At 38.7% G+C, this 24,409-nt stretch overlaps 1 protein-coding gene across 1 annotated transcript in view; it reads left to right on the top strand.

The window, feature by feature from the left end:
• The window catches only part of PRR16 (proline rich 16), a 164,079-nt gene extending 144,808 nt beyond the window's left edge, over window positions 1-19,271 (top strand). The window contains exon 3 of the mRNA XM_086770725.1: window positions 16,366-19,271. The gene's annotated coding sequence lies outside the window, so the exon portion shown is untranslated. The remainder of the gene's footprint in view (window positions 1-16,365) is intronic.
• Window positions 19,272-24,409: the final 5,138 nt, after the last annotated feature.

Here is a 24,409-nt window from a genome sequence, read left to right as displayed (position 1 = left end):
CAGGTAATGGTTTTAAAATAGAGGGGGGTAGATTTAGATTAGAAATTAGGAAAAAATTTTTTACGATGCGAGTTATAGAACACTGGAACAGGTTGTCCAGAGAGGTGGTTGATGCCCCATCCCTGGAAACGTTCAAGGCCAGGCTGGATGAGGCTCTGAGCAACCTGATCTAGTCAGGGATGTCTCTGCTCCTTGCAGGGGGGTTGGACTAGATGACCTTTGAAGGTCCCTTCCAACCCTAACCATTCTATGATTCTATGATTCTATGATTCTATGATTCTATGATTGTGTGCGTGCCTGGTGGTGGTGGGTCTAGACAGCCCCTTTGGTGTCTGCTGAGAGACAGTACAAGTCCTTATTGTGTCTACCTTGGGGTTATGTCCACAACTTCTATGTAGTTTGGTTTCTTGCTGTTGTAGATATCCTACTTGTGGTCCAGGCTGTACTACCAGCCAAGTTGCAGGACTTATGCGGGTGGGTAGGTATCCACCTAGCGTGAGACATCACCGTAGTAGAGTGCAACAACAAAAAGATAGGTGCAGTGGCCTTTTGTGTAGTAGCTGTATTATAGTCTTTTTTGAAAGGTGCAAGTGAACCGGAAATACACCACCTGGAGCATTATTGGTTCAGCCGTAAGAAAGATTAAATTGTATGATTAATATGTATTTTATTTCTGTATCTTCCATCAAAACCCATCAGTTTGGCACTAGTGAGGTATCACAGAAGAAATGAAAAGTCTGTTGTAAGAGCATTAAATGAAGTGGTGATAATTTCAGTTGATTTTTGTTTGGAAATAGTTTTTGGGAAGTACGGAGGTATTTTTGTAGGTACTGAAAGGCAGCTGATATTCGTATGAATAAGTGTGATTTCTGAATATAAACTAGATTTTAAGTTTACTAAAAATTTGTCACCCTAGAGGGCTTTTAAACATAGTTTCCTGAATTGCTGAAAAAATAAATGATAAATTTAAATATTATTAATCATTAGTAGTGTATTGGCTATTTCTTATAGGATCCAGCATTATGAATTATCTTTTACTTAGTACAGATAACATAAATAACCTCCTTGGATTTTCTTTCTAATTCCATCTCAGTTAACAGACCATTATTTCAAAATCCTATTAAACAAAGGGGTTTTATCTGTTTAATCTTGTAATTTTCTGAGGGAGAACTTTGTGGTGTTGTCTAGATCAAGATCAAGAACATATTGATTCTCTTGCAAAAACTTTTATTACTTTTTTTCTGATTGCCTATTTGTTAAAGAAAGAAAAAAATCTGAGACACCATCATCCCACTTTAGTTTCTGTACTGCTACTATCTGACAGCTGCAATAAAATAAAATTATTACTAATTGCTTCTACACATAGATTTATTAAAGAATTGCTATCTGAACAGCAGAAGACTTGTATTTCAATTAAAACCTCTAAAGCAGAAACCACATTTTACTTAATGCTGATGCATTCTTATCAGTTACTAGAGTGTTCAGCTAGCTCTTAATAAGTTTGTACTTTGTGAACTTTCCTATTTATTGGAAAGAATTATTCACCTCTAATCTCTTCTGTAGAAAATCCCTGCATACACGATAGTTCCCTTTTTTAACTAGTGTTTAGTTTGACTTCAGCCCACAGGCAAGACACAAGGTTCATTTTTTTGGTTGCTATCTGTGGTTCTACTGCTATATTTCTATTAACATTAATAACATGAGAAATTAAGCTAACACAGTACTGGTCTTAGAGTCCAAGTCATCAGAAGAAAAAGGAAAGGTGGCAGTTTTATTTTTCCACTGTCATCACCACCTGAGGTGGGCATTAGGCTGTGTTATTTCAAGCAATGCAAGCCAGCAGGGCCTGAAGCGTCCGTTGGTATCCATCCTGTTTAATTGTAACTCTGGAAGGAAAGCTGATCTGTTTTGACTCACGCTGAAAGTTTAACATGGGCTGTGTATTTGTATGGCCAAAATGAAAAACTGAAAAACTGAAATCTGTCATTCCTTTCAGCATTTAGATATTCTAGCTGATACAAATCCAATTGTTTTTCATTAACTCATAAATAAAGCATGGGATAGATGTGCTAAATTTACAAATTGCTGGAGAAGAGAATTGTGTTTGTAGACTGCCTTTCTTTTGCCCTCTGTTGCTAGAGATAAGAGAAATCCAAATTGAGTTACTTCCTCTACCTGAGGCATTTTGAACGTCCAGCTTCTCTGTGCCTGAAGCATGCTGTGTGTTTCTGTACAGAGCAGTATGGCTTCAGCTGTTCATGGCTGTACCTCTAGCTTCTTGAGATCTTGGTAGTGGAAGGTGCGACGAGAGAGGAGAGTGAGTGCTGGGATGGCTGTTGTGTTTTGGAAAAACTATAAGCACCACACTGAGAGGACAGAGTATCCCTTTTTCATGTACTGCATCCTCTGCCTGAAGGATGGATTGAACTCCTCTTGTGCAACCTCCACAAACACATACCCTCTTCAGTTTGTCCAGCAGTTATGGATGCACTGCCAAGGGCACTCCCTATTTTGGGGCATCACTTCTGAATCCTTGTCATTTCCCGCAGTTCTCCATCTAGGCTTCTCCAGGCTCTGAACTGCTACTTCTGCAAGTGTGACCACCATCCATGTCGCACTCTGCCAGCTTTCACAGCAACCACAAATACCAAGAATGGCAAGCAAAAACCTCACTGAACTCTGTCCTCCTGTGCTTCCATCTCAGGTTCCACACCAGCACCTGTCTTTTCCCAAGCCACAAAGAGAGGGTCTTCTGACTCTTAACTTTCCCTCTCTTATCTCCTCATCTCCCTAAGGAAAGCTGTATTCTCCTGATGACCTGGTTACCTGATGCTCATTGCAGCAACAAAGGCAATTGAGTGTCTTTTCACTTTTCACCTGTTTTCTGCTGGGATATGTTTAGACATTCCCTAAAATAGCCTAGAATTTGTTTCTGGAAGAAAAATAAGTTCAAGTTATACTGACACTTTTAATAGAAGATTGCAGGAGGATGCAGCTAGCAATTTAGCATTCAGCACATATTCTGTGCTGGTAGGAGGAGTGGTAAGACTTCACTCAAAATGGAAGCTGGTGTTGTGGAAAGAGGCTATTCAGGAGTGAGCTGTCAGCTTGTCATTTGTCCTTTATATACCTTGTAAGTTTGACATGGTACATGAAGATTTTATTACATCAGCAATGAGCTTTCAGCTGATTGCTGACTTACAGTTGTGATTACTGCAGTGGTTTATATACCCACATGCTAAAAGCTTGTTTTATTTCGTGCTGGTTTTCTATTTCCTTGCTTTCTCATTGGAAAACCACTATGACACAGGTAAAACAATTTACAAAGGTAAATTTAACGTCTTTTCTTTTAGTGATGCTTACACATTGATGCATTTTTTTAAAATCAGGGAACATATTTTGAAAGCTAAGTATTTCTTTGTAAGCAGTAAGCATGTGCTTCTAATTATTGATACGGATGATTGAGTTTATTATCCCAGTTTGTTGTCCCAGGACACATTTGTGGCTATGAAATATACGTATTGGAAATAAAAGCAAGCTAGTACATTTTCCTTCACTTAAAGGTTTTTGTAGTGCTCTTGATTAGAGGGTCTTTTAGGCATTAAGAGTTAGGAGGTTCTTGGATAACTTTTAAAAGGAGCAGTGATATTAAGGATTCATAATTTTTTAAATATTAACAGTAGGAGAAAGTTTCATCAGACCAAAGTTCCAGCTTCTCTTGTTGGGTTTACAAGGGAAATACGAAGCTGTTTTATTTTTTGCGTCACTTGGTGAGCTAAGGATTTACAGTAAGTACTGCACCTTTCCATTGTGCTGTCCAAAGCACAATTCTTTGCACAAAAAAAATTCCCCACAACAAACCCCAAACCCACCAAAACAAAACAGGGTGCAGTATGACTGGAGCAACATTTCCACTGTTAGCAAGGGAATTACACAAATTATGGATTCAGTAGGCTTTCCGTCCTCTTTTCCTTCTGGATGCATTGCTTTTGCCACCTTGCTTTGTTTTCTTATATCTGGCTTACTGCACCATCAGGGCAACCAATAACCGACTGTGTAAATTCCTTTATCTACTATTGTTGTAGTGACCTAATTGCTGCTCTTCACCAAATACATTGAATTTGCCCCATTGTCATATTTGATACAGCAGTGTCATACGTGTTGGGCAATTTTCCTTTTCCTGAAAGTTGCCCCACCTTAAGTAAGTTGGTCTTTTGAACTGCTAATATGTGGTCATTGTCTTAGATAGGCTGTTGTCTATCTAAACTAACACTAGTCCTTCTTTTTGGACATTTTAGTTTCAAAAGAAAAGAAGGAACATAGGAAAATAGTATAATTATGAGAAATCAAAGATTATCTGCTAGTCAGGGCTATTTTTTTTTAATCTTTCTGATAGATAGGTGGCAGTTGCTTGTCCACCAGACTCTTCCAGGCTCTGACAGAGATAGCACACAGAGCTTCTTAGGCATCATGTCTTTTTCAGTTTGTTTTTTTTTTTTATTGCTGCTCACTCTTACACTCTCTGTTCCATGGAGAGGAACGATGGACACTGAAGAAGTCACTGAGGACAGAAGACACCTCTCAGAGCATTTGCAGAAGCATCAAAACAGTTGTAATTTCCGATGACTTCAAGAGAAGATATCACCTTCCCATGCAAGGTCACAGCAGTGAAGATTGGTTTCTTTTAGGCATTTGGATGATATGTAAGTGAGAATTTACTTGGTTTCAAACAGCAGAAACTGAAAGTTAAGAGACTATAGAGTAGGATTTAAAGAAAAGTGGTGTACAAAATAGAATAAATTCAGAAAATCTGAAAATTTTGCATATAATTTTAACTGTAACTGTATACTTTGTAAGATTTGGGAATCTTTGTTCAAGATTAAGTGCTTTCTTCTAATAATTTTGGCTCATTCAGCAAGAGCAAACCATTTCTCAGTGCATCAATTACAGAAAACAAAGCAAGTGTCTTTGCTGTATATCTTGACAGAGAGAAAGTACATTCTGTTTGAAAAAGAATTAACAATGATTTTGGCCTTCTGTCCCATGCAGAGGAGGAAATGCTTGAAGAGATGTTTCAAATATGCAGAGGACCATCTGTGACTTATCTGAAGAGCTGCAAAATCTCTTAGTTTGAATTGTGGCTTGGAAAACAACACTGGAGAGGACCTTAGCCAACTCAGTGGGCACACAGTACATTCAGTGCTTCAAACATAATTCCAGTCCGCATGGCCCGGAGCATGTACCGCTGTCTGATTGGAATCGGGATTTTGCTGCAGACTTTCTTATGTATCTGATTAACTGACTTAGATAAATAAATCCAGAGGTTTTATTCTTGTTTTCAACTTCAAGGCAGTCCATCAAAATGACTAAACTCTTTCATGAACAGCTCACAGAATTGCTGGCCCAAGCGTTTGTGGTGTTTTATTGGCCAGACAAACATTGTATTTGAGGCCTGTGCTTAATGTGCAAAGCGCGAGATTGCACATTTTGCTAGTAACCTTTTCCTGAATAGCATTAGCAGGAGAGTTTAACTGTCTGTATTTGAATTCTGAGCTGCTTTTGTTGGCGTGAATATTTTTTTTTGTTAAGCAAATCGCTCCAAAGCCAGATGAGCATGGATACTTATGTTGAAGCAGGGATGGCCAGCGATTTTCAGTCAGCAAGCCAATCTGCACCAACAAAGGTCTTGAGGTTCACAAATGTTGATATTGAAAAAAACACAAAAACACCAACCAACCAAAAAAAAAAAAAGGATTTTATGTTCATTGTGAGACAAACCTTTAAGCATATCTGATGGACACTATGAAAGGTTTTATGGCTTTGCATTTTTCCTGTACTAAGGAAAGAGATCTGAAACAGGGATAGATCATTGCCTGTGTAATTGTCCGCTTTCCTACTGGGACTTAGCACATGCTGCTGTGCACTTGAAGTAGTTCTTTACTACATTTTTCACATGTGTAGATTTTGATAGGGATGTCTGTGCTAATAATTGAGAGAAATTAAGTTCCTTAAAGGCTAAGCGGAGATAGGATTTATTGCTGAGCTTGTGTTTGACTATCCCATCCAGTTCTATATAACATTATACATCATTAGAGCTGGATGGAGAAAAACAGTGATCACTAAATTTGTCAAAAAGTGTTGTATCACTCAAGTCTACACTTCAGGTCATTCAGCTTAAAATGCTTAAACAGGCTACAGAAGTAAAGTGACCCATGGCAGATCTGCAAAATGAAAAGGTGAAATATTGATCTTCCTTTTTTTTTGCCTTTTTCCAGGGCTACCCCAAAGTTACATGTTTGTTTCAAATACACTGTTATGTCACACCAACATAGCAGAATTCTGGAAGCTCATTTTTAGGATTACTCAAAATAAATTAAAAGGCATCATTCTGAATGACAAAGAAAAATATTAATGCTGATATTTCTGATAAAATGATATTGAGCTGTTTAAACATCAGTTGCATATGGTTTGTTAGGTTTGGAGTGGTGAATAAGTGGGAATAAGACAGTGAATAAGTAGATTTTAAGATGATGCACATTCTAACAGAGTATGTACCACTTCACAAATCAGAGCTTTTTACCAAGGTTTACATTAATTGCATTTGAACACTCCCAGACAATACATAGTACTTTCCATAATAAGATTTTTTCATGCATCTTCAACGTAAATGTCATGTCAGATTGATCTCTTTCATGCATGTTATTGCTGAAATACAAGGCTTATGAAGATGCTAGGTAATTTACTGATGCTTAGCTACAGGTTTGGTTTGGTTTTTTTGGCTTTTTTTTTTTTTTTTTTTTGCCTTCCAGTCTAAGAATATATTCAGTTACATTTTTAGAATATCTTTTGCTGTTCCCATTCAATTTCTGCCTGATAACTATGATTTCCTCGGAGATCCGTGTTGGGCCCAATCCCGTTCAACATCTTAGTCAGTGACATGGACAGTGGGATAGAGTGCACCCTCAGCAAGTTCTCCGATGACACCAAGCTGTGTGGTGCCGTCAACATGCTGGAAGGGAGGGATGTCATCCAGAGGGACCATGGCAGGCTGGAGAGGTGGGCCCGTGCCAACCTCATGAAATTCAACCAGGCCAAGTGCAAGGTCCTGCACCTGGGTCATGGCAATCCCAGGCACAAATACAGGCTGGGTGGAGAATGGATTAAGACCAGCCCTGAGGAGAGGGACTTGGGAGTGATGGTGGACAAGAAGCTCAACTTGAGTAGGCAATGCGCCCTTGCGGCCCAGAAGGCCAACCGCATCCTGGGCTGCATCAAGAGAAGTGTGGCCAGCAGGTCAAGGGAGGTGATTCTCCCCCTCTACTCTGCCCTGGTGGGACCCCACCTGGAGTACTGTGTCCAGTTCTGGAGCCCCCAGCACAAGAAGGACATGGACCAGTTGGAGGGGGTCCAGAGGAGGGCCACGAAGATGATCAGAGGGTTGGAGCAGCCTTCCTGTGAGGACAGGCTGAGAGAGTTGGGGCTTTTCAGCCTGGAGAGGAGGAGGCTCTGGGGAGACCTTATAGCAGTCTTCCAGTACCTCAAGTAGGCCTGCAAGAAAGAAGGGGAGAGACTGTTCAGTAGGGCCTGTTGTGACAGAACTAGGGGTAACAGTTTAAAAATAGAGGGAGGTAGATTTAGATTAAATATTAGGAAAAAAATTTTTTACAATGAGGGTGGAGGAACACTGGAACAGGTTGCCCAGAGAGGTGGTGGATGCCCCATCCCTGGAAACACACAAGGCCAGGTTGGATGAGGCTCTGAGCAACCTGATCTGGTTGGAGATGTCCCTGCTCCTTGCAGGGGGGTTGGACTAGATGACCTTTGAAGGTGCTTTCCAACCCTAACCATTCTATGATTCTATGATTTCCTCAGGGGCTCAAGAAAGTAGCTGGTTAAGTCTTGGTAATTGAATGTGTAGAAGTTAAACTATTTTTCTTTTACGATACATGAAGTCTCAAGCAGTAGATGCAATCCTTTCTAGTGTGCCTTGTGGTGAAAAAGGGCTGCAGCTTATGGTCAGAAAGTCATCCAGTAGGCTGCCAAAGTCTGGAGACTTGTAGTAAACACTATCCCATTACTCCATTGTCTCAGGGCCTCTCTTGCATCTATAGGTATCTGATCAAGATTCAACTGTGAGCTACTCAATAATTTCTAGCAGCTAAAAATTCCTAGCTACAAACATACCAGTGTCCAGATAGAGCACAGAAAACCCTTTTCTTATGAGTCCTTTTGGCTTGCAAAGTAGGCCTAATCCTACAAGACTACTGGATTGCTTGAGTAATTTGAAATAGATGAAAGATCAGTAAATGTCAAAAAAAGGCAGAAATATTGATAGTTACATTGTATCCTACACGGCTTCTTTCACCCATATACATATTTTTTTTTAAATAAGCAAACGGAGAACTGCCAGCTCACTTATCATCCATCCTTCCTAGCTCCGGGCTGAATGAAAAAAGGTTACACCTGTCAACTGGAAGACAGATATACTCTGGGAATAATGGCTTTCAAACCGTTCATATCTCACTTTAAGACATGTAATTATACAAAAAAAAAAGCCCTCTAAAATCTAAAAATTGAAACTTGAAACTAGAATTTTTTGCATACTAGCAGAAGCAAGTCCTTTAAAGCATTTAACTATCCAGTGTGAACTTTCACTTGCCCTGAGACTAATGTCCCTGTCACTGACTGATAAAACTTTTCTTTACATTGGCATGTAGATGATGCCGTATACTCAAATAAATTGTTTTTATTCAGTGAGTGTAGGTTCACAAGGATTTGTATTATCATCCTGTTTTCTGTTACGTAGTTGTCTTCAGCAACTGACTGATGTAAAAGCAAACCACAGGAAATCTGAATTTTTACAGAAAAAACACTGGCACATATGGAGTATGAGCTGGTGTCTTTTCTAACTTGTCACACCTTCCATCTCTTCTAGTTTCTGCCAATAACTAAAATGTAGGAAGGTGACGATGGCAAGGTCCTTAGATTAAGCAAAGAGGTAATAGGTACGTCATTGATAGGAAGCTTCCCAGCTCTAGGTACAGGATGTGACATTCTTTGACGACTCATTGCAAATGCAAAGCTACTCCATACCCAATATTTTTTGTTTAATTACTTGCTTGCTATGGCATTGTGTGTGTTAAACTACATAGATAAACTTTGTAACCAACTCCTCAAGCTAGTTTTTCACTAGTCATTAGAAACAGAAGGTTACTTCTGTTAGGGACTTAGCTGTCTTTTGTATCTCTTCCTAGTCTTTGTTCTATCTCTATTTGACACAGATGTGCATCCAAGCTAATTGATTAAATGTGCTTTGACTCAGCATGAAAAGGAGGGCAAAAATAAGGGCAGAAAGATTAAAATAGGATCACATATTATCTAGCTTTTATGTTTAAAAGCCTAATTTTTAAACAAAAGAAAAATGCAGTAAGAATGAATAGGTGGGTTCCTTGAATTGTATTGTTTTCCATATCACTATAGAAGATTCTCTTTATGCATCTTGGATACAGAGCCTCAATTTGGGAAGGCAGCAGTAGGCCTCAGGTTTACCTAGCCATGCATCCCCATCCCTCTGATATTCAGCAGAAGGATGCTGCAATAAGCAGTTTGTGTTTGCCACTCGCGATGTGGGGTTTATTTGTTTCTGTTCTTTCAAGGGAGCCTTCAACAAGCATCAAAACTCTCTTGTTTTAATTCTTCAGTGCTTTAGTGCTTGTAGGTTCAGCGTTTCAGAGTATTTGTACTCTGAAAAGATGAAGCAGAAATCTGCAGAGGGTGGAAAGGATAGAGTCAAATAAAATTCTGTTAACTTGTAACATGTAGATTAAAAGTATTGCTTGGATCTCAAAGGAAATCTACAGCCAAACCAAAAAGTGATCCAGATTTCCTTTTGTATAATTAAGTGCCTCATATGCAAGGCTAGCCTTATGGTTTAATTATTGTCCACTAAACACTTGGTATAAATTATTTCAGTAATCTCTCATAAAGTAATAGTTAAATACATTCTGTATTAAAAGACCTTACAGCTAAACAATTTGTATCTACTGTTCAAGCATCATCACTAGATGTTAGAATGGCTGTCAATACATGAAATTCATTTCCGTAGTATCATTAGCATATCTTTTCCAGGAATATAACTAAGCTGAAGTGTGACTACTTCTATATAGACAGACTCAATCTAGTTTTCATGTTGATTGCTCGCCTACTGCTGTTGATGCAACTGCAGTGGCCACTTGAACCGTGGCTTTGGATGTGACTTTGCAAACTGCAGTCTTGTGGATATTGTCCAAGATCTGCCCTGTAGCTAACCCAAGTCAGAAGAAAGAGATGATTAATATATATACATTATATACATTATATACATTATATATACATTATATGTATATACATACATTGGGTATATAAATAATGCATCAATAGATATATATTTATATTTACATGTATGTGTATATATTCTATTACAGTTGTTAATTGACAAGCATTTAAGTGTACTTGGCCTTGCTTTTTAAACAAGTCTACATCAGAAACCTAACTGTAAATGAAAATTAGGAAGATCTGTGCCTTGTTCCTTGAAATGAAAGATAGCTCGAGTTTTATATCATACTGTAGCAGAAAAAAAAAGCTAATTCTTGTTTGCTCACTGGCAAATAAATTACTTACAGACTGAAACAGTAGGGTGAGGCAATCACACATAAATAGCATTCTGAAGCTTCTGAGGAAAAATATAGGAAGAATTACAAAGAAGTGTGGTGGTAGATTTGTTAATATTCTGTGTTGTTTCAGTTTTTACAGAGAAAGATGTCTCAACAGTGCTATGCCACACAACACAAAAATGCTAACATTGGCTTATGTAGTTAAAATGCTGATGGAGAAATAAAATACTTGGTGAAAACACTGGTTTTACATTCAAAAGAATTCTTTTAATCTTAAAACATAGACAGCTTTATTCTGAAATGTTCTAGTTTCTGACTGAAGCTGTGTGTGTTTTGAAATCTGTTATTTAAATTTATATCTAAAAAAAAAAAAAGCAAGGATCATGATGGGGATTTCTTGGACAATAGCAACAAGCCAAAAAAAAAACCAAACCTCTACAAAAGTATTCCCTTATCTTTCAAGAATTCTTTCTTCTATTGCAGGAATTAGCATAGCAATGCATCTTACAGAATCATGGAATCATAGAATGGTTTGGGTTGGAAGGGACCTTTAAAGGCCATCTGGTCCAACCCCCCAGCAAGGCAGAGGGACATCTCCAACCAGATCAGGTTGTGTGCAGCCCCCATCCGGCTTTGAACATTTCCAGGAATGGGGCATCCACCACCTCTCTGGGCGACCTGTTCCAGTGTTCCACCACCCTCATTGTAAAAAAAAATATTTCTTATATCTAATCTGAATCTATCTCCTTCTATTTTAAAACCATTACCCCCCATCCTATTGCAACAAGCCCTGCTAAAAAGTTTCTTATCTGAAAGGAGTAAAATCCTAAGGTAATATAGATAAAATAGCCCGTATCTAAATATTTCTGTATCCTTCAGGTATAACTGAGTAACTGAAACAGATGTCATTACTATTTAAACAATATTTGGAAAATATGTATACTGTGTTTAGGAGGTTTTATTACTGTGTGATTTTTTTTTTTCCCTTAAGAGCATTTGTTGTACGTGTCCAAACTATGGTATCTGTGCTGTCTCTGGTGCAAGCAGAGACTGCGAGAATGAAGAACTGCCCATTGTACTCGAAGAGCAGGTTGGGGATCATCTGAGGAACCTAAAGGTGCACAAGTCCATGGGACCTGATGAGATCCATGCGCGGGTCCTGAGGGAACTGGCGCATGAAGTTGCCAAGCCACTGGCTATCGTATTTGAGAAGTCGTGGCGGTCTGGTGAGGTCCCCGATAACTGGAAGAAAGGGAACATAACCCCAATTTTTAAAAAGGGGAACAAGGAAGACCCAGGTAACTACAGGCCGGTCAGCCTCACCTCTGTGCCTGACAAGGTCATGGAGCAGATTCTCCTGGAAACCATGCTAAGGCACACGGAGAGCAAGGAGGAGGTTGGTGACAGCCAACATGGCTTCACCAAGGGCAGATCGTGCCTGACCAATTTGGTGGCCTTCTATGACGGGGTGACGGCATCGGTGGACAAGGGACGAGCAACTGACATCATCTACCTGGACTTGTGCAAAGCTTTTGACACTGTCCCGCACGACATCCTTCTCTCTAAACTAGAGAGACGTGGGTTTGATGGACGGACCACTCGGTGGATAAGGAGTTGGCTGGATGGCCGCACTCAAGAGAGTGGTGGTCAACGGCTCGATGTCCAGGTGGAGACTGGTCACGAGTGGCGTCCCTCAGGGGTCTGTGCTGGGCCCGGCCCTGTTCAACATCTTTGTCGGCGACATGGACAGTGGGATAGAGTGCACCCTCAGCAAGTTCGCTGACGACACCAAGTTGTGTGGTGCCGTCGACACGCTGGAAGGGAGGGATGCCATCCAGAGGGACCTTGACAGGCTGGAGAGGTGGGCCCGTGCCAACCTCATGAAGTTCAACCAGGCCAAGTGCAAGGTCCTGCACCTGGGTCATGGCAATCCCAGGCACAAATACAGGCTGGGCAGAGAATAGATTGAGAGCAGCCCTGAGGAGAAGGACTTGGGAGTGCTGGTGGATGAGAAGCTTAACATGAGCAGGCAATGCGCCCTTGCGGCCCAGAAGGCCAACCGCATCCTGGGCTGCATCAAGAGAAGCGTGGCCAGCAGGTCGAGGGAGGTGATTCTCCCCCTCTACTCTGCCCTGGTGAGACCCCACCTGGAGTACTGTGTCCAGTTCTGGAGCCCCCAGCACAAGAAGGACATGGACCAGTTGGAGAAGGTCCAGAGGAGGGCCACGGAGATGATAAAAGGGCTGGAGCACCTCTCTTATGAGGACAGGCTGAGAGAGTTGGGGCTGTTCAGCCTGGAGAAGAGCAGGCTCCGGGGAGACCTGATAGCGGTCTTCCAGTACCTTAAGGGGGCCTACAGGAAAGATGAGGAAAGGCTGTTTAGTAGGGCCTGTTGCAATAGGATGAGAGGTAATGGTTTTAAAATAGAGGGGGGTAGATTTAGATTGGAAATTAGGAAAAAATTTTTTACGATGCGAGTTATAGAACACTGGAACAGGTTGCCCAGAAAGGTGGTGGAGGCCCCATCCCTGGAAACGTTCAAGGCCAGGCTGGATGAGGCTCTGAGCAACCTGATCTAGTTGGGGATGTCCCTGCTTCTTGCAGGGGTGTTGGACTAGATGACCTTTGAAGGTCCCTTCCAATCCTACCCATTCTATGATTCTATGAAAATAGCCCAAATCATGGAGTTCTTAATTAGGCTAGTCCGTCAGGTGCTTTTATCAGACTCCTAAAATTATATAGAAATTATATAGCTTAGTATTAATCAAGTAAATCTCTCTTTCTCAATTGAATATGAAGTGCATTTCCTAGTTGTTTTCTCCTTTTTCTTGGTAAAAGGCACTAGACCCAGCATAGAAAGTTGCATTTAAGTATCTTTTTGCATATATGTCCTCTCCTATCATTTTCCTGTTTAGTACCAAACCTGCAAATCACTGTTTATGCTAACCTGTGTATGTATTGCCATCCCATAGATCTGAGGCGAAAGACTGTTTCCCATTAGTAGCCTTTTCCCTTAATATTTTCCATCTGCAGTATTCTGCATCGCACTCTGTGCAGTAACATTATGGTCATGGTTGTGTTGAGGAGGAGGATGTCATGGTAGATCGGACCGGACTCACTTTCTGTTTTTAGGACAACTGTGGTAAACAGAGGGAAACATAAGGGAGCAGATGTTTTTTGTGTAATACTGGCAGAGAAGTAAAATACAGTTTTTTACTATAAAAGAGTAGTTATCTGGTTTTGAATAGGGAAAACAATGACATTGGTTTCTCTGAGTCTCTATTTTTTGGAACTAAATACTGAACATGTAGAAGGAAGAGAATGACCCAATAGGGCTGTCAAAGTAATGAAAGGGAGGAGAAGGTATGTGAAGTAAAGAAAATAGTCTCCCGTAAATTGTCTGAACTCTAGCTGCCTAGTAAGGTCAGGTTTTTTCACTGTGAGGATATTGACAGAGTATGGTGTAATGAAGGGATTTTGTGATGATGAATTAAGCGTACTGATTTGAATGTAAAGTTTCACTGTCAAAATAGTAGAAACTGTAGAATTAAGAACTAGACAGTTTAGGATAGGAATCTGTAATTAATAGACACTTTTTGCCAATTATTGGCCTATTTTCTCTCTCACCCTGCCTTCTTTATGTATACAAAAAATGATTTGTAATTACAGATTTTTTTTTTAAAGTGACAAGAGGAACCGCTTCATATGTTTTTAATGCAGGCATTGCCACCTTCTGAATTTTTCACTAACCAAGCTTAACCGTAATCTTCTAATTTGAACAGATTCTTTATTAGTGTGGAGAGGTACATCACATTTTTCACAGTGGTGCAGTTTGTGCTTTTTAGCAGAGATATAAAGAAACAAAAGGCAGACTTTCCTGTGATGAAATGAAGGTGGATGTCATGTTGTTCTATGACTGGGAATGAAGCAAATTGTGTGGGCTGACAACTAAATTAGAGAGATGGTAGAGGAATCCAGGTATCTGATATACAACTTGCTGGTTTTCTAGGCATTGTGAATTGAAACCTAGAGGAAAAGAACAAAATTACGTTTTTTTTCATCCCTACAGCTGCTCAGTATTGTATTGTATTGTATTCAGAATAAGTTTGAGGAACAACTGTTTTCTGACAGACAACAAATAATATTTTTAATTTTTTTAATAATTATTATTATTACTTTTACAAATGTGTTTGTTGTACATATTCATCCTGTTTCATAAGAATTAAGCTGAGTTCAAGGGCAATACAATCTCATTTTTTGTGATTTTTATGAGGTATTAGCATACATGAATCATTAGCCCAAATGTAACTGAAGCCAGAAAATGTGACACCTGAAAAAGGGTTGTGTGTTTCTAGTGATGTGAAGACTGTCCTTAGTTAAAAAATAACAGTCTAACAGACATTTAGGATACTTGTGTTTTTCAGTAATAATGTGAGCCAAAGCCCAAATAGTTGACTAGGAAAAAATTTTCCTTCCAGACCAATTTTATCATAAATTATTATACTGTATTTGCTAGACTGTTGGGTTTCATTGAGCCACTGTTACAATCCTGAAAGTTAATTAAGTTTCCCTGAATAACTGTTATTTTGTTTTAGTTGTGGGCAAAAAAAAATTACAAAGAGTTCACAGCACACCAACTTCAGATTCTGTCCTATGCCTTGACAATGTTTATCAAACTGAAGCATTGTAGTCAACATGAAATAAGAGGAGATGTGAATGAAGGGCTAGATTCATAAAACAAATAGTAGAGAAGTAATTTTCGTCCTCCTTGCAGTATGTAGCTCTGGGTGTAAATCACTAACACTGGAAAATCACCAACACTGGAAGAGGAAGTTCTCATTCTTTTCCTCAGGAGGTGTGAACTTAATCATTTAACCCAAGTTAGTGCCCTAGTTACCAAACAGGTAAGTATCCCAAGATCTCTATTTCTAATGCTGCTTTATCTTGTCTCATAAATAAAGTAAGGAAATTCAGTAAGTCAGTGAAGCTCAGCACTAGATTGGAGCATTATTATCTTTCCCTGAATCTAGGGCTACTTTAGTTTTTTATACAAATTAAAGCAGTTTCACAAAAGGGAATGTGAAAGATCAAAATAAAAAAAAAATATATAGTATTTTAGTGATTAGGAAATTTACCTGTCAAGTGACAAACTTCTGCTGAATTCACTTGGTATTTAATTTGAGAGCAGGGATTAGAATCTAGGTTCTCAGATTAAATTAGACTTGAATTATTGGAGGGGTTTTTTCAACTACTTAATATATAGCTCTTTATTTTTAAGATCTCAGGAGTTCTTGTTTCATTTTGTGCCCTAAAGCATATTGCTAAGCTGAATAGTTATGTTAAGTAGGTTAAGAAGGGTAATCTTCTTAAAAATAATAATTTAAAAAATGATTTAAAAAGAATTATTTCAACATCTCCGTATACTTCAAAACCTAGGATAGTAACAATGAGTTTCTCAGGCGGTGTAATATAATGTGATTCCAAAGACACTATTGAAGAAAAACCCATTTACCTCAGCAGAGAACCAAGGCTTGTTATCAATAATAATGTACAAATATAAAAGGTCAAGTTTCAAAATATCATAATTATTTGAGCTCTTGCATACATGAAGAGTGGAACAATCATGCAAAATTCTGTTATGTTTACTATTAACTTTGTCTGTTTAAAGTAACTTTTTTATAACTTTGTCCTTGTCCTCTTTTCTCTTTAACAGCACCTTCAGGCTTGAAGGAGTATCTATATCTGGAGGCACATCAGTTAATTTCTTGCATATCAGATTCGTCATTGTGACTTCTTGCAGGCCAGATCTGAGAAGTAACTGGGAACCTGGCCCTCTGTGGAGAACAGAAAATCCCTTCAAGTCAGAGCACAACTGATCACGAGTGTAATCTGCAGTGAATCATCTTTCTCAGATCTGACAGCTACAGGCTGAGTCCTCGCAAAAGCCACAGCCTTAAATTCCATTTAGTGGGAAAGAAGAATAAAGAGGACTAAATGTCTTGCCCCGTTGCAGAAACTGCTGTCTCCAAGCCTGACACTTGAGTTCTGTGCAAAGCAACCAGAGTTACAAATAATTAGTTTTCATGGATCCAGCCAGCATCCAAAAATATTTCAATATGTAGCCAAAAGGAGAAATGAAGCACTTAGGTGATAGCAGAAAATGAATGCATGTACTGTAACAGAGGAATGTCACTGTCTGTGGGGAAAGACCTCTGTCATCCCTTGTACATATTCAAAGCCATACAGGAACAGGGCATCGGTGATGTTAAATTGCTTAAAAGGATGCTGTCTCCTGTCCTCCATCCAACTTTGAAGAAGTTCAGCTGTTAGAGATTGCATCTCAATGCACTTCTACTATTTGCACTGTCACTTCCATTCAGGGTAATGATGTGCGCCGCCATTTGCACAGATGGCCCCAGGAGATTCTTGACCAGAACAAGCTATATTTTGCCGGGGCGTCAAAAGGAATTAGAAAGTTAGAATTGAAGAAAAACATTTGCGCTGTCTTTCACTATGGGGATCTCTTTGTAGAAAGGACTCTTGTCCTTTCTTAGGTTTAAATAAATACATACATATACATACATATATATATATGTATATATATGAAATAGCATCAACATGATAAGGTGTATTTAAAAAGGGGATATAATCTTTTTTAATAGCATCCATTTTTTATCATATTAGCAGCCAAGAAGTTTAGTCTGCTGAATTATACATCCAAAACGTTCCAACTGAACATTGACATTATAGTCCAGTTACTGTTACAAAGACATCATTTGTAATATATATTTGACATAAAATTTTTCTAGTCATTTGTCTATACTTCATGGAGAAATCTAACAGACAAGCAGCATTTTCCATTTATTTTTCTAAATAAATGTGTTGTTTATATTATTTGCAGTCACTCATTTTGGCTGATTTTCATGATCTCGAAAAATGATTTAAAGACAGAACCAAAATCCAGCAATTTTTTGTTAGTGTTAAGCTGTAATGATTTGCTGACCAAAAGCTTTAATATAAATACTGTAATTTGTAAAATGATGAAGTATATTTATACAGGCAAATATGTATGGAAAACAAGAGGAGGTATTTTAACTCTTAATTTCAGAACATAGTTTATTTTAATATCCACACAAAGAAATCTAAATATATAATGGGATAGATTTTTTTATTATCGATGAGTTTTAGCAAGTAAAGCTTTGGATGTTTAAGAATGAAAAGAATGTAGCCTAATAATGGTGATTTCCCAAATTAGACAGAGACCTTTTGTCAACTGTCTCATTGTATTAAAAAACTGGTTTAGTTTGGGGTTTTTTTTGTGTGTGCGTGTGTTAGGGCTTTTTGTTTGGTTTTTTGTTTGTTTTAGCATATTGAGAAGGTAATGAAGTTGATACTATTTGATCATAAACAGTTTGAGAAACTAGAGAACAAAAGGTTGTTCCTTAGAACAATCTGCAGTTTACAGTTAAGAACAGTCATTGTTATCCATCTACTGCAGTGTTTTGTTACCAAGTTATTGAACATTGCAATGCTAGAGGTGTTTTGAATAAAAATATATTTTTTCTTTTATTCTTATTCCATTAGCCTGTGTGTAATTTTAAGAGAAAAGTAAAGCATGTGATTCCCAGTTTGCTTAAAACATTCATCTTAAATCCAGTCGTATGTATCTGATTTATAAAGCTGAGTAGATTTTTCTTTATTTTCATTGCTTTATGGAATCTATTAAGTGCTCACTAACAGAAAAAATGATCTTTCAACAACAAAAAATGGAAAATTCAAGCCTTTTTAATCTATTGGTTAACTTTGTAAAGGGCATATATCTTAAAAATGTGTTGCTCTGCCCTAATGTACTAACTAGTGTATGTGTGTGTTTGTGTGTGCACGCATGCGCACCCTTACCTGCTGATGAATGAAATATCAGCTCTGCTGAAGTAAGTGCCACAAGTCCTGTTACTGCAAAAGATGCTCATATTATTGTATTCTTTGGAGAAAGACTTGAGCTCTGTCTTTGCTTGTGACTCTGAAGCCATAAATAGCTTTTACAGTTTGTCACAAAATCACAAAGTGAAATAACTAAGTAAATGTTAGCCTCCCTCATTTGGCAAACCTGGGACCATCTCATGGTTTGACTCTTTTTTAAAGAAAGTTAGTGGTCAGTTTTCATTGGTGCAATTGATAAATGAAATCTTTGTGTTTGTTAAAGAATGATGGCTGTGTTTTGTTCCCACACATTTTAGCTTATGCTTACAGTCTTTTAACTGTGATTTTATTTCTGTTTCATTACACTAACATATTTGGACACACAACTTGCATGGGCTTGGTTTTGATCCCTCTTTGGATAACCTGTATTTTAAAATTGGAGAGCTTACTCTTTGAGACTAATATTCAGAGTTGTTTAAAGAAGGGACAACATTATTGAAACAATAAGAAAATTTCAGAATGATAATTCGAGCACTTCCATTATTATCTAATAATAATATTTGGAAAAGCTCTTATTTTTGTGAACAGAATGCATTCAACTATATTTGAAAATAGCCCAATAAAAATCTAGTGAAATTATTTGTTATTACTTGCAAATATTTTTCTGCTATGCTGAGTTCTAGATCAGCTTGTGTGTGAAATTTTTATTGTTCAAAAATGACCTGAAACAATGCACAATTTTCTTCAGAAAAATATAGCAGATATGAAAAATAATGACCTGGTCTCAGGAGTGGTTTTACACAATGTGTGTAATGCAAAAATAATAAACATATACTAACATGTAGGCCTAATTTAAGTGACAAATGTTGGAAGAGGATACTGCAAATCGTGGTTCTCATCAATCACATGCTGTTGTTTACAGCTCTCCATTAACTGGGGTTTCATGGTGAAAGTAAATTCTAGTGCGTGTGCACACACATGCACTCACATGTATCGTGTCTTATTCTACTACCAGTCACACTGGGGTAAATCCAGACTTCTTGATTTTGGTAGATTTAAATAATTGAATCTTTAGGTAAGTATTCAGTATTGTGATATAATTTGACCTGATGTCTGCATACTATGCAGATATTCCCCTGAGAGAATGCTTCAACACAGGTTAATAAAACTCTACTGGAATTTCTTAAATTTTTAGGAAATAATTGGCACTGAAAGTTTTTTTTCATAAAGTTTAAAACCGGAGGGGACAATTAGATTATCTCAGTAAACAACAAAAAAATTAGTATTTTCTCTGTTATCTTAGGCTAAAAATTTTGACAAGACCAGTAGAACTTTTTCAACTAAGGTGACATTATGGTGACTGATGGGTCCTTTTGTACGTTTATGGGAGTTGCATATATAAGAATTGCCTGCAGAAGAGGTTCTATAATAATGCAGTGTTTTAAGTGCATGCTTGAAATGATGAGGTGTGCAAAACAAAAAGCTGACAGTTCTGGATGTGTCTACATGACCTACTTTCAGCACTTGATTTTTTTTAAAGACAAGGAGCACCATCATTCATGAGAAAAATAGGGATGTGTTAAAATAACTACTTTGTAAAGTGAAAGCAAAAGATTGCAAAAATCTGGTGATCACTATGATGTTATAAAAGTGTCCCTCTCCTGATACAAACAATTGTGCAAAGTGTCACATGGCATGAATACCTCCAAGGGACAGATTTTTTTTTCTCTGATCGGATACATGCTTTGTCCATCGCAAGAATCTTCAGTGATGTTGTAAATAAAACCTGTCTACAAGGTAACCATGTCAGTTTTGGTGTGCGAGGGTATTGCCTTGGGAGGGATGGGAGAAGGGCAGCCATGGTCCTGCCCTTCAGCTCCTTCTGAAGGTAGGATGATGTTGCTCAGGCATCTGGCAGACCTAGAGCCCATTGGGGGACAGCTGTATGGGAAGGTACCTGCCAACTGTGAGGTAACACTTAGCATCTGGCACCAGGGCAGTCTGCTAGCCAACAGTGAGGAAGAGTCAGGGGACGTAGACTCTCTGCGTGTCTGTGACAGAAGAAAAGGAGACAGGAGCCTCTAGGGCAGAATTTAAAGGATGTTGGCAAAGAAGCTGTAGGCTTAATATGATCTAAATCTCAGTAAGACTCTGGGAACTGCCAACCTGTCAGCCTCACCTCTGTGCCTGGGAAGGCTATGGAACAGATTTTCCTAGAAGCTATGCTAAGGCACATGGAGGACAGGGAGGTGTTTTGAGACAGCCAGCATGGCTTCACCAAGGGCAAGTCCTGCCTGACCAACTTAGTGGCCTTCTGTGATAGAGTGATCACATCAGTGGACAAGTGAAGGGCTACAGATGTTATCTATCTGGACTTCTGTAAGGCCTTTGACATGGTCCACTACAACATCCTTCTCTATAAATTGCAGAGATATGGATTTGATGGATGATGGATTTGATTTTCAGTGAATAAAGAATTGGTTGGATGATCACATCCAGAGGGCAGTGATCAGAGGCTCAATGTCCAGATGGAGATCAGTAATAAATGGTGTCCCTTAGGGGTCCATATTGGTATCTGTACTGTTCAATATTTTTGATAATTGTACAGATAGTTGTATCAAGTGCACCCTCAGCAAGTTTGCAGATGACACCAAGCTAAGTGGTGCCATTGACATGCTTGAGGGACAGGGTGCCATCCAGAGAGACCTTGTCAAGCTTGAGAATTGGGCTCATGTGAACCTCATTAAGTTCAACAAGGCCAAGTGCAAGGTCCTGCACCAGGGTTGGATCGACCTCCAGTATGAATCCAGGCTGGGGGATGAAAGGATTGAGAGCAGCCCTAAAGAGAAGGACTTGGAGGTACTGGTGGATGAGAAGCTGGGCATGAGCCAGCAATATGTGTTTGCAGCCCAGAAGGCCAACCGTATCCTGGGATGAATCAAAAGAAGTGTGGCCAGCAGGTCAAGGGAGGTGATTCTCCCCCTCTCTTCTGCTCTCATGAGACCCCACCTGGAGTACTGCATCCAGCTTTGGAGTCCTCAGCACAGGAAAGACATGGACCTGTTGAAGGGGTTCCAGAGGAAGGCCACAAAAGTGATCAGAGGGATGGAACACCTCTCCTATGAGGAAAGGTTGTGAGGGTTGGCATTGTTCAGCCTGAAGAAGCAAAGGCTCTGTGAAGACCTTATTGCAACCTTTCAGTACTTAAAGGGAGCTCATAAGAAAGATAAGGAGAGACTTTTCAGTAAGGCCTATAGGGATAGGACAAGGGGTAATGGTTTTAACCTAGGAGAAGGTAGATGTAGACTAGATATGAGGAAGAAATCTTCTACAATGGGTGTGGTGGAACACTGGAACAGGTTGCCCAGAGAGGTGGTAGATGTCCCATCCCTGGAAACATTCAAGAACATGTTGGATGGGGCTTTGAGCAACCTTATTTAGTTGGAGATATCCCTGTTCCTTGCAGGGGGATTGGACTAGATGACTTTTAAAAGTCCCTTCCAACCCAAACCGTTCTATGATTCTATGATACATTGTGGAGTGACTGGGAGGGAAAGGTCAGTTTATGTTTACTGCTTTTAATTACCATTGTCTTTTTGTGAGTTTAAGAGACATTTATTTAACAAGTGTCCACAGGAGGGGTTCAGCAGCATTGGTGCAGCAGACCAGGACCTCTTCCGTGACATTTCCTGAGTTATGGGGCAACTGAATAGGCATATATTATGTATAACTGCAAAAATTGTTTAAGGAGAGGGTTCATACTTAAAAAGAACCAAGGGCACCTTGCAAATACAGGATACTGTAAAGATCCTGATTGAGATCACAAGTAAGTCTAGCTAAAGAGTGGGGGAAAGGCAATAGGTGGAGTTGACGATGTGGTTTAAGATTATCAGGCAAAAACTTCAGGAATTAATCGGAAGGACAAGACTGTCTTACAGAGAAAGTTATACTGAACGGAGTGACAGTTCCATACATTACAGTAAGTTTCACTGGAGGGCTGTGGAGACTGAATTACTGATTTTCATGAACTGGACAGTTGAAGATCCCATGAGAGAAGAAGCAAAAGCCAAGTGGATGTGGTACTTCAGCTGAATCTCTCTCTAGGTGCAATATCCTTGCAGCACTGCAGAAGCCAAGAAATATCCCCACAGTTGTGTTCAGTTTCAGAAGGGAGAGTTATAAACAAGGACTCCCGTAAGGAAGAATCTGGAAAGGATCACTAAGATAGTTAAGTTATGGCAGATGGCACAGAGACCATTTAAGGTATTGTATTAAAGGCAAAGAGCAGGTACATCCTGCTTAGCAAGAAAGGCTTGAGAAAGAGCAAAAGGGAGCCAGCATGGCTAAGCAGCAGGGTATGAGAGACTGCTGAGAGCAAGAAGATATCCTTCAGACAGCTGCAGATTTTTAAAGAAAATGTAAAGTCTATAAACTTCCTAAGACTAAATATAAATTAAAAAAAAATCACAGGAAGACAAATCAAAAGAATTGAAAAGTACATAAGAGATTTGTTAACCAAAATAGTCGCAAGAAACATAAGAGTTAAGAAATTCTGTTTTTACAATAGCAATAGAAGGAAGTCTGGCACAGAGTCTGTAGTGCCAAAAAATACTTTAGGAAAAATAGAAGCACTTAGAAGAAGTTATAGGAATAAAATTGTCTTAGCATTTTAATTCTACTTTTGCTGTAGAAGAGTTTTGGTATGTTCTCACACATGAATTTTTTTCTATGGATGAACTCATCTGGTTTTGTCAGTCTGAGGTGATACAAAACAAAGTGAAGAAAATATTAAGACTGGATGACATGCACCTAAGATTTTTAAAGGTATTCAGGGGTCAAATAGTCAAAATGGTAACTGTGGTGTGAAATTTGTAGTTTAAAACTATTTTGATAGTTTTTGAGATATAAGGTTGCAAATAAGTTGTCAATTTTAAAGTGAATTTGAGGGAGTTGAAAGAAGAGTATAGATTATTAAGTCAGTACTGGGTAAGTTAGATGGAACTATACTAATACTTTTTCTTTTAAGGAACTAGAAGGTATTTCACAGTGTCAATGTCACCAAACATTGCAGGAAACAGTGTAGCTGTCTAAGAGGAAACACAGAGGAACAGACCAGCTGGCTAAGAGGAAAATTGCTGCATTCATTAAAAAAAAAAGCTAAAATATGGGACACAAGGGTGATTTTTTATGGCAGTTTTCACAGTGAAAAGAGGCCATGAGTGAAGTTCCATGGGACATGTACTGGGATTCATGCTTCTCAAAATATATGTAAACTTGTGAATACGCTGGAAAAGTAGCGAATAGTTCCTTGGTAAATTTGCTGATCATACTGAGTTATTAAAGGTATTGAATATGAGTGGCCTGAATGACTGTTTATTCAAATGGCAGATGAAATTCAGTGAAAATAAATGTAAACTGATCTATAGAAAACCAATTTTTATTTAACATATTTCACTTAGCTTGATATTTATTGGTTAAGTATTTCTATGCAAATATCAGTCCTGTGCTTAGGAGGTCACAATTCACTCTTAACTGCATATATGCAGTTAAGAATTATTAAGAAAGCAACAGCAAAAATAAGTGAATATCATTATATCAGTCAATAGATGTGTGGTAGGCCATGATATTTAACTTCTTAAATACTATGTGGATTTGTGATCCTTCTCTGTTAAAGAAAAAAAAAAAAAAAAGAAGATATAATCAAACTGGAAAAGCTTCAGAGAATGAATGTCAGATTCTGTCTGAGGAATGACAGCAGGCAGTGATTCTTCTGGTTGAAGGAGAGGTGTGAAAGGGAAGTATGATAAAAAGTAATAAAATCATGAGTGGCATCAAGT

This window comes from Chlamydotis macqueenii, chromosome Z, assembly GCF_036417535.1.
Source record: "Chlamydotis macqueenii isolate bChlMac1 chromosome Z, bChlMac1.mat, whole genome shotgun sequence".
Taxonomy (NCBI): domain Eukaryota; kingdom Metazoa; phylum Chordata; class Aves; order Otidiformes; family Otididae; genus Chlamydotis; species Chlamydotis macqueenii.
Note: the sequence above shows the minus strand (reverse complement) of the source record. Positions and strands in the feature narration are given on the sequence as shown.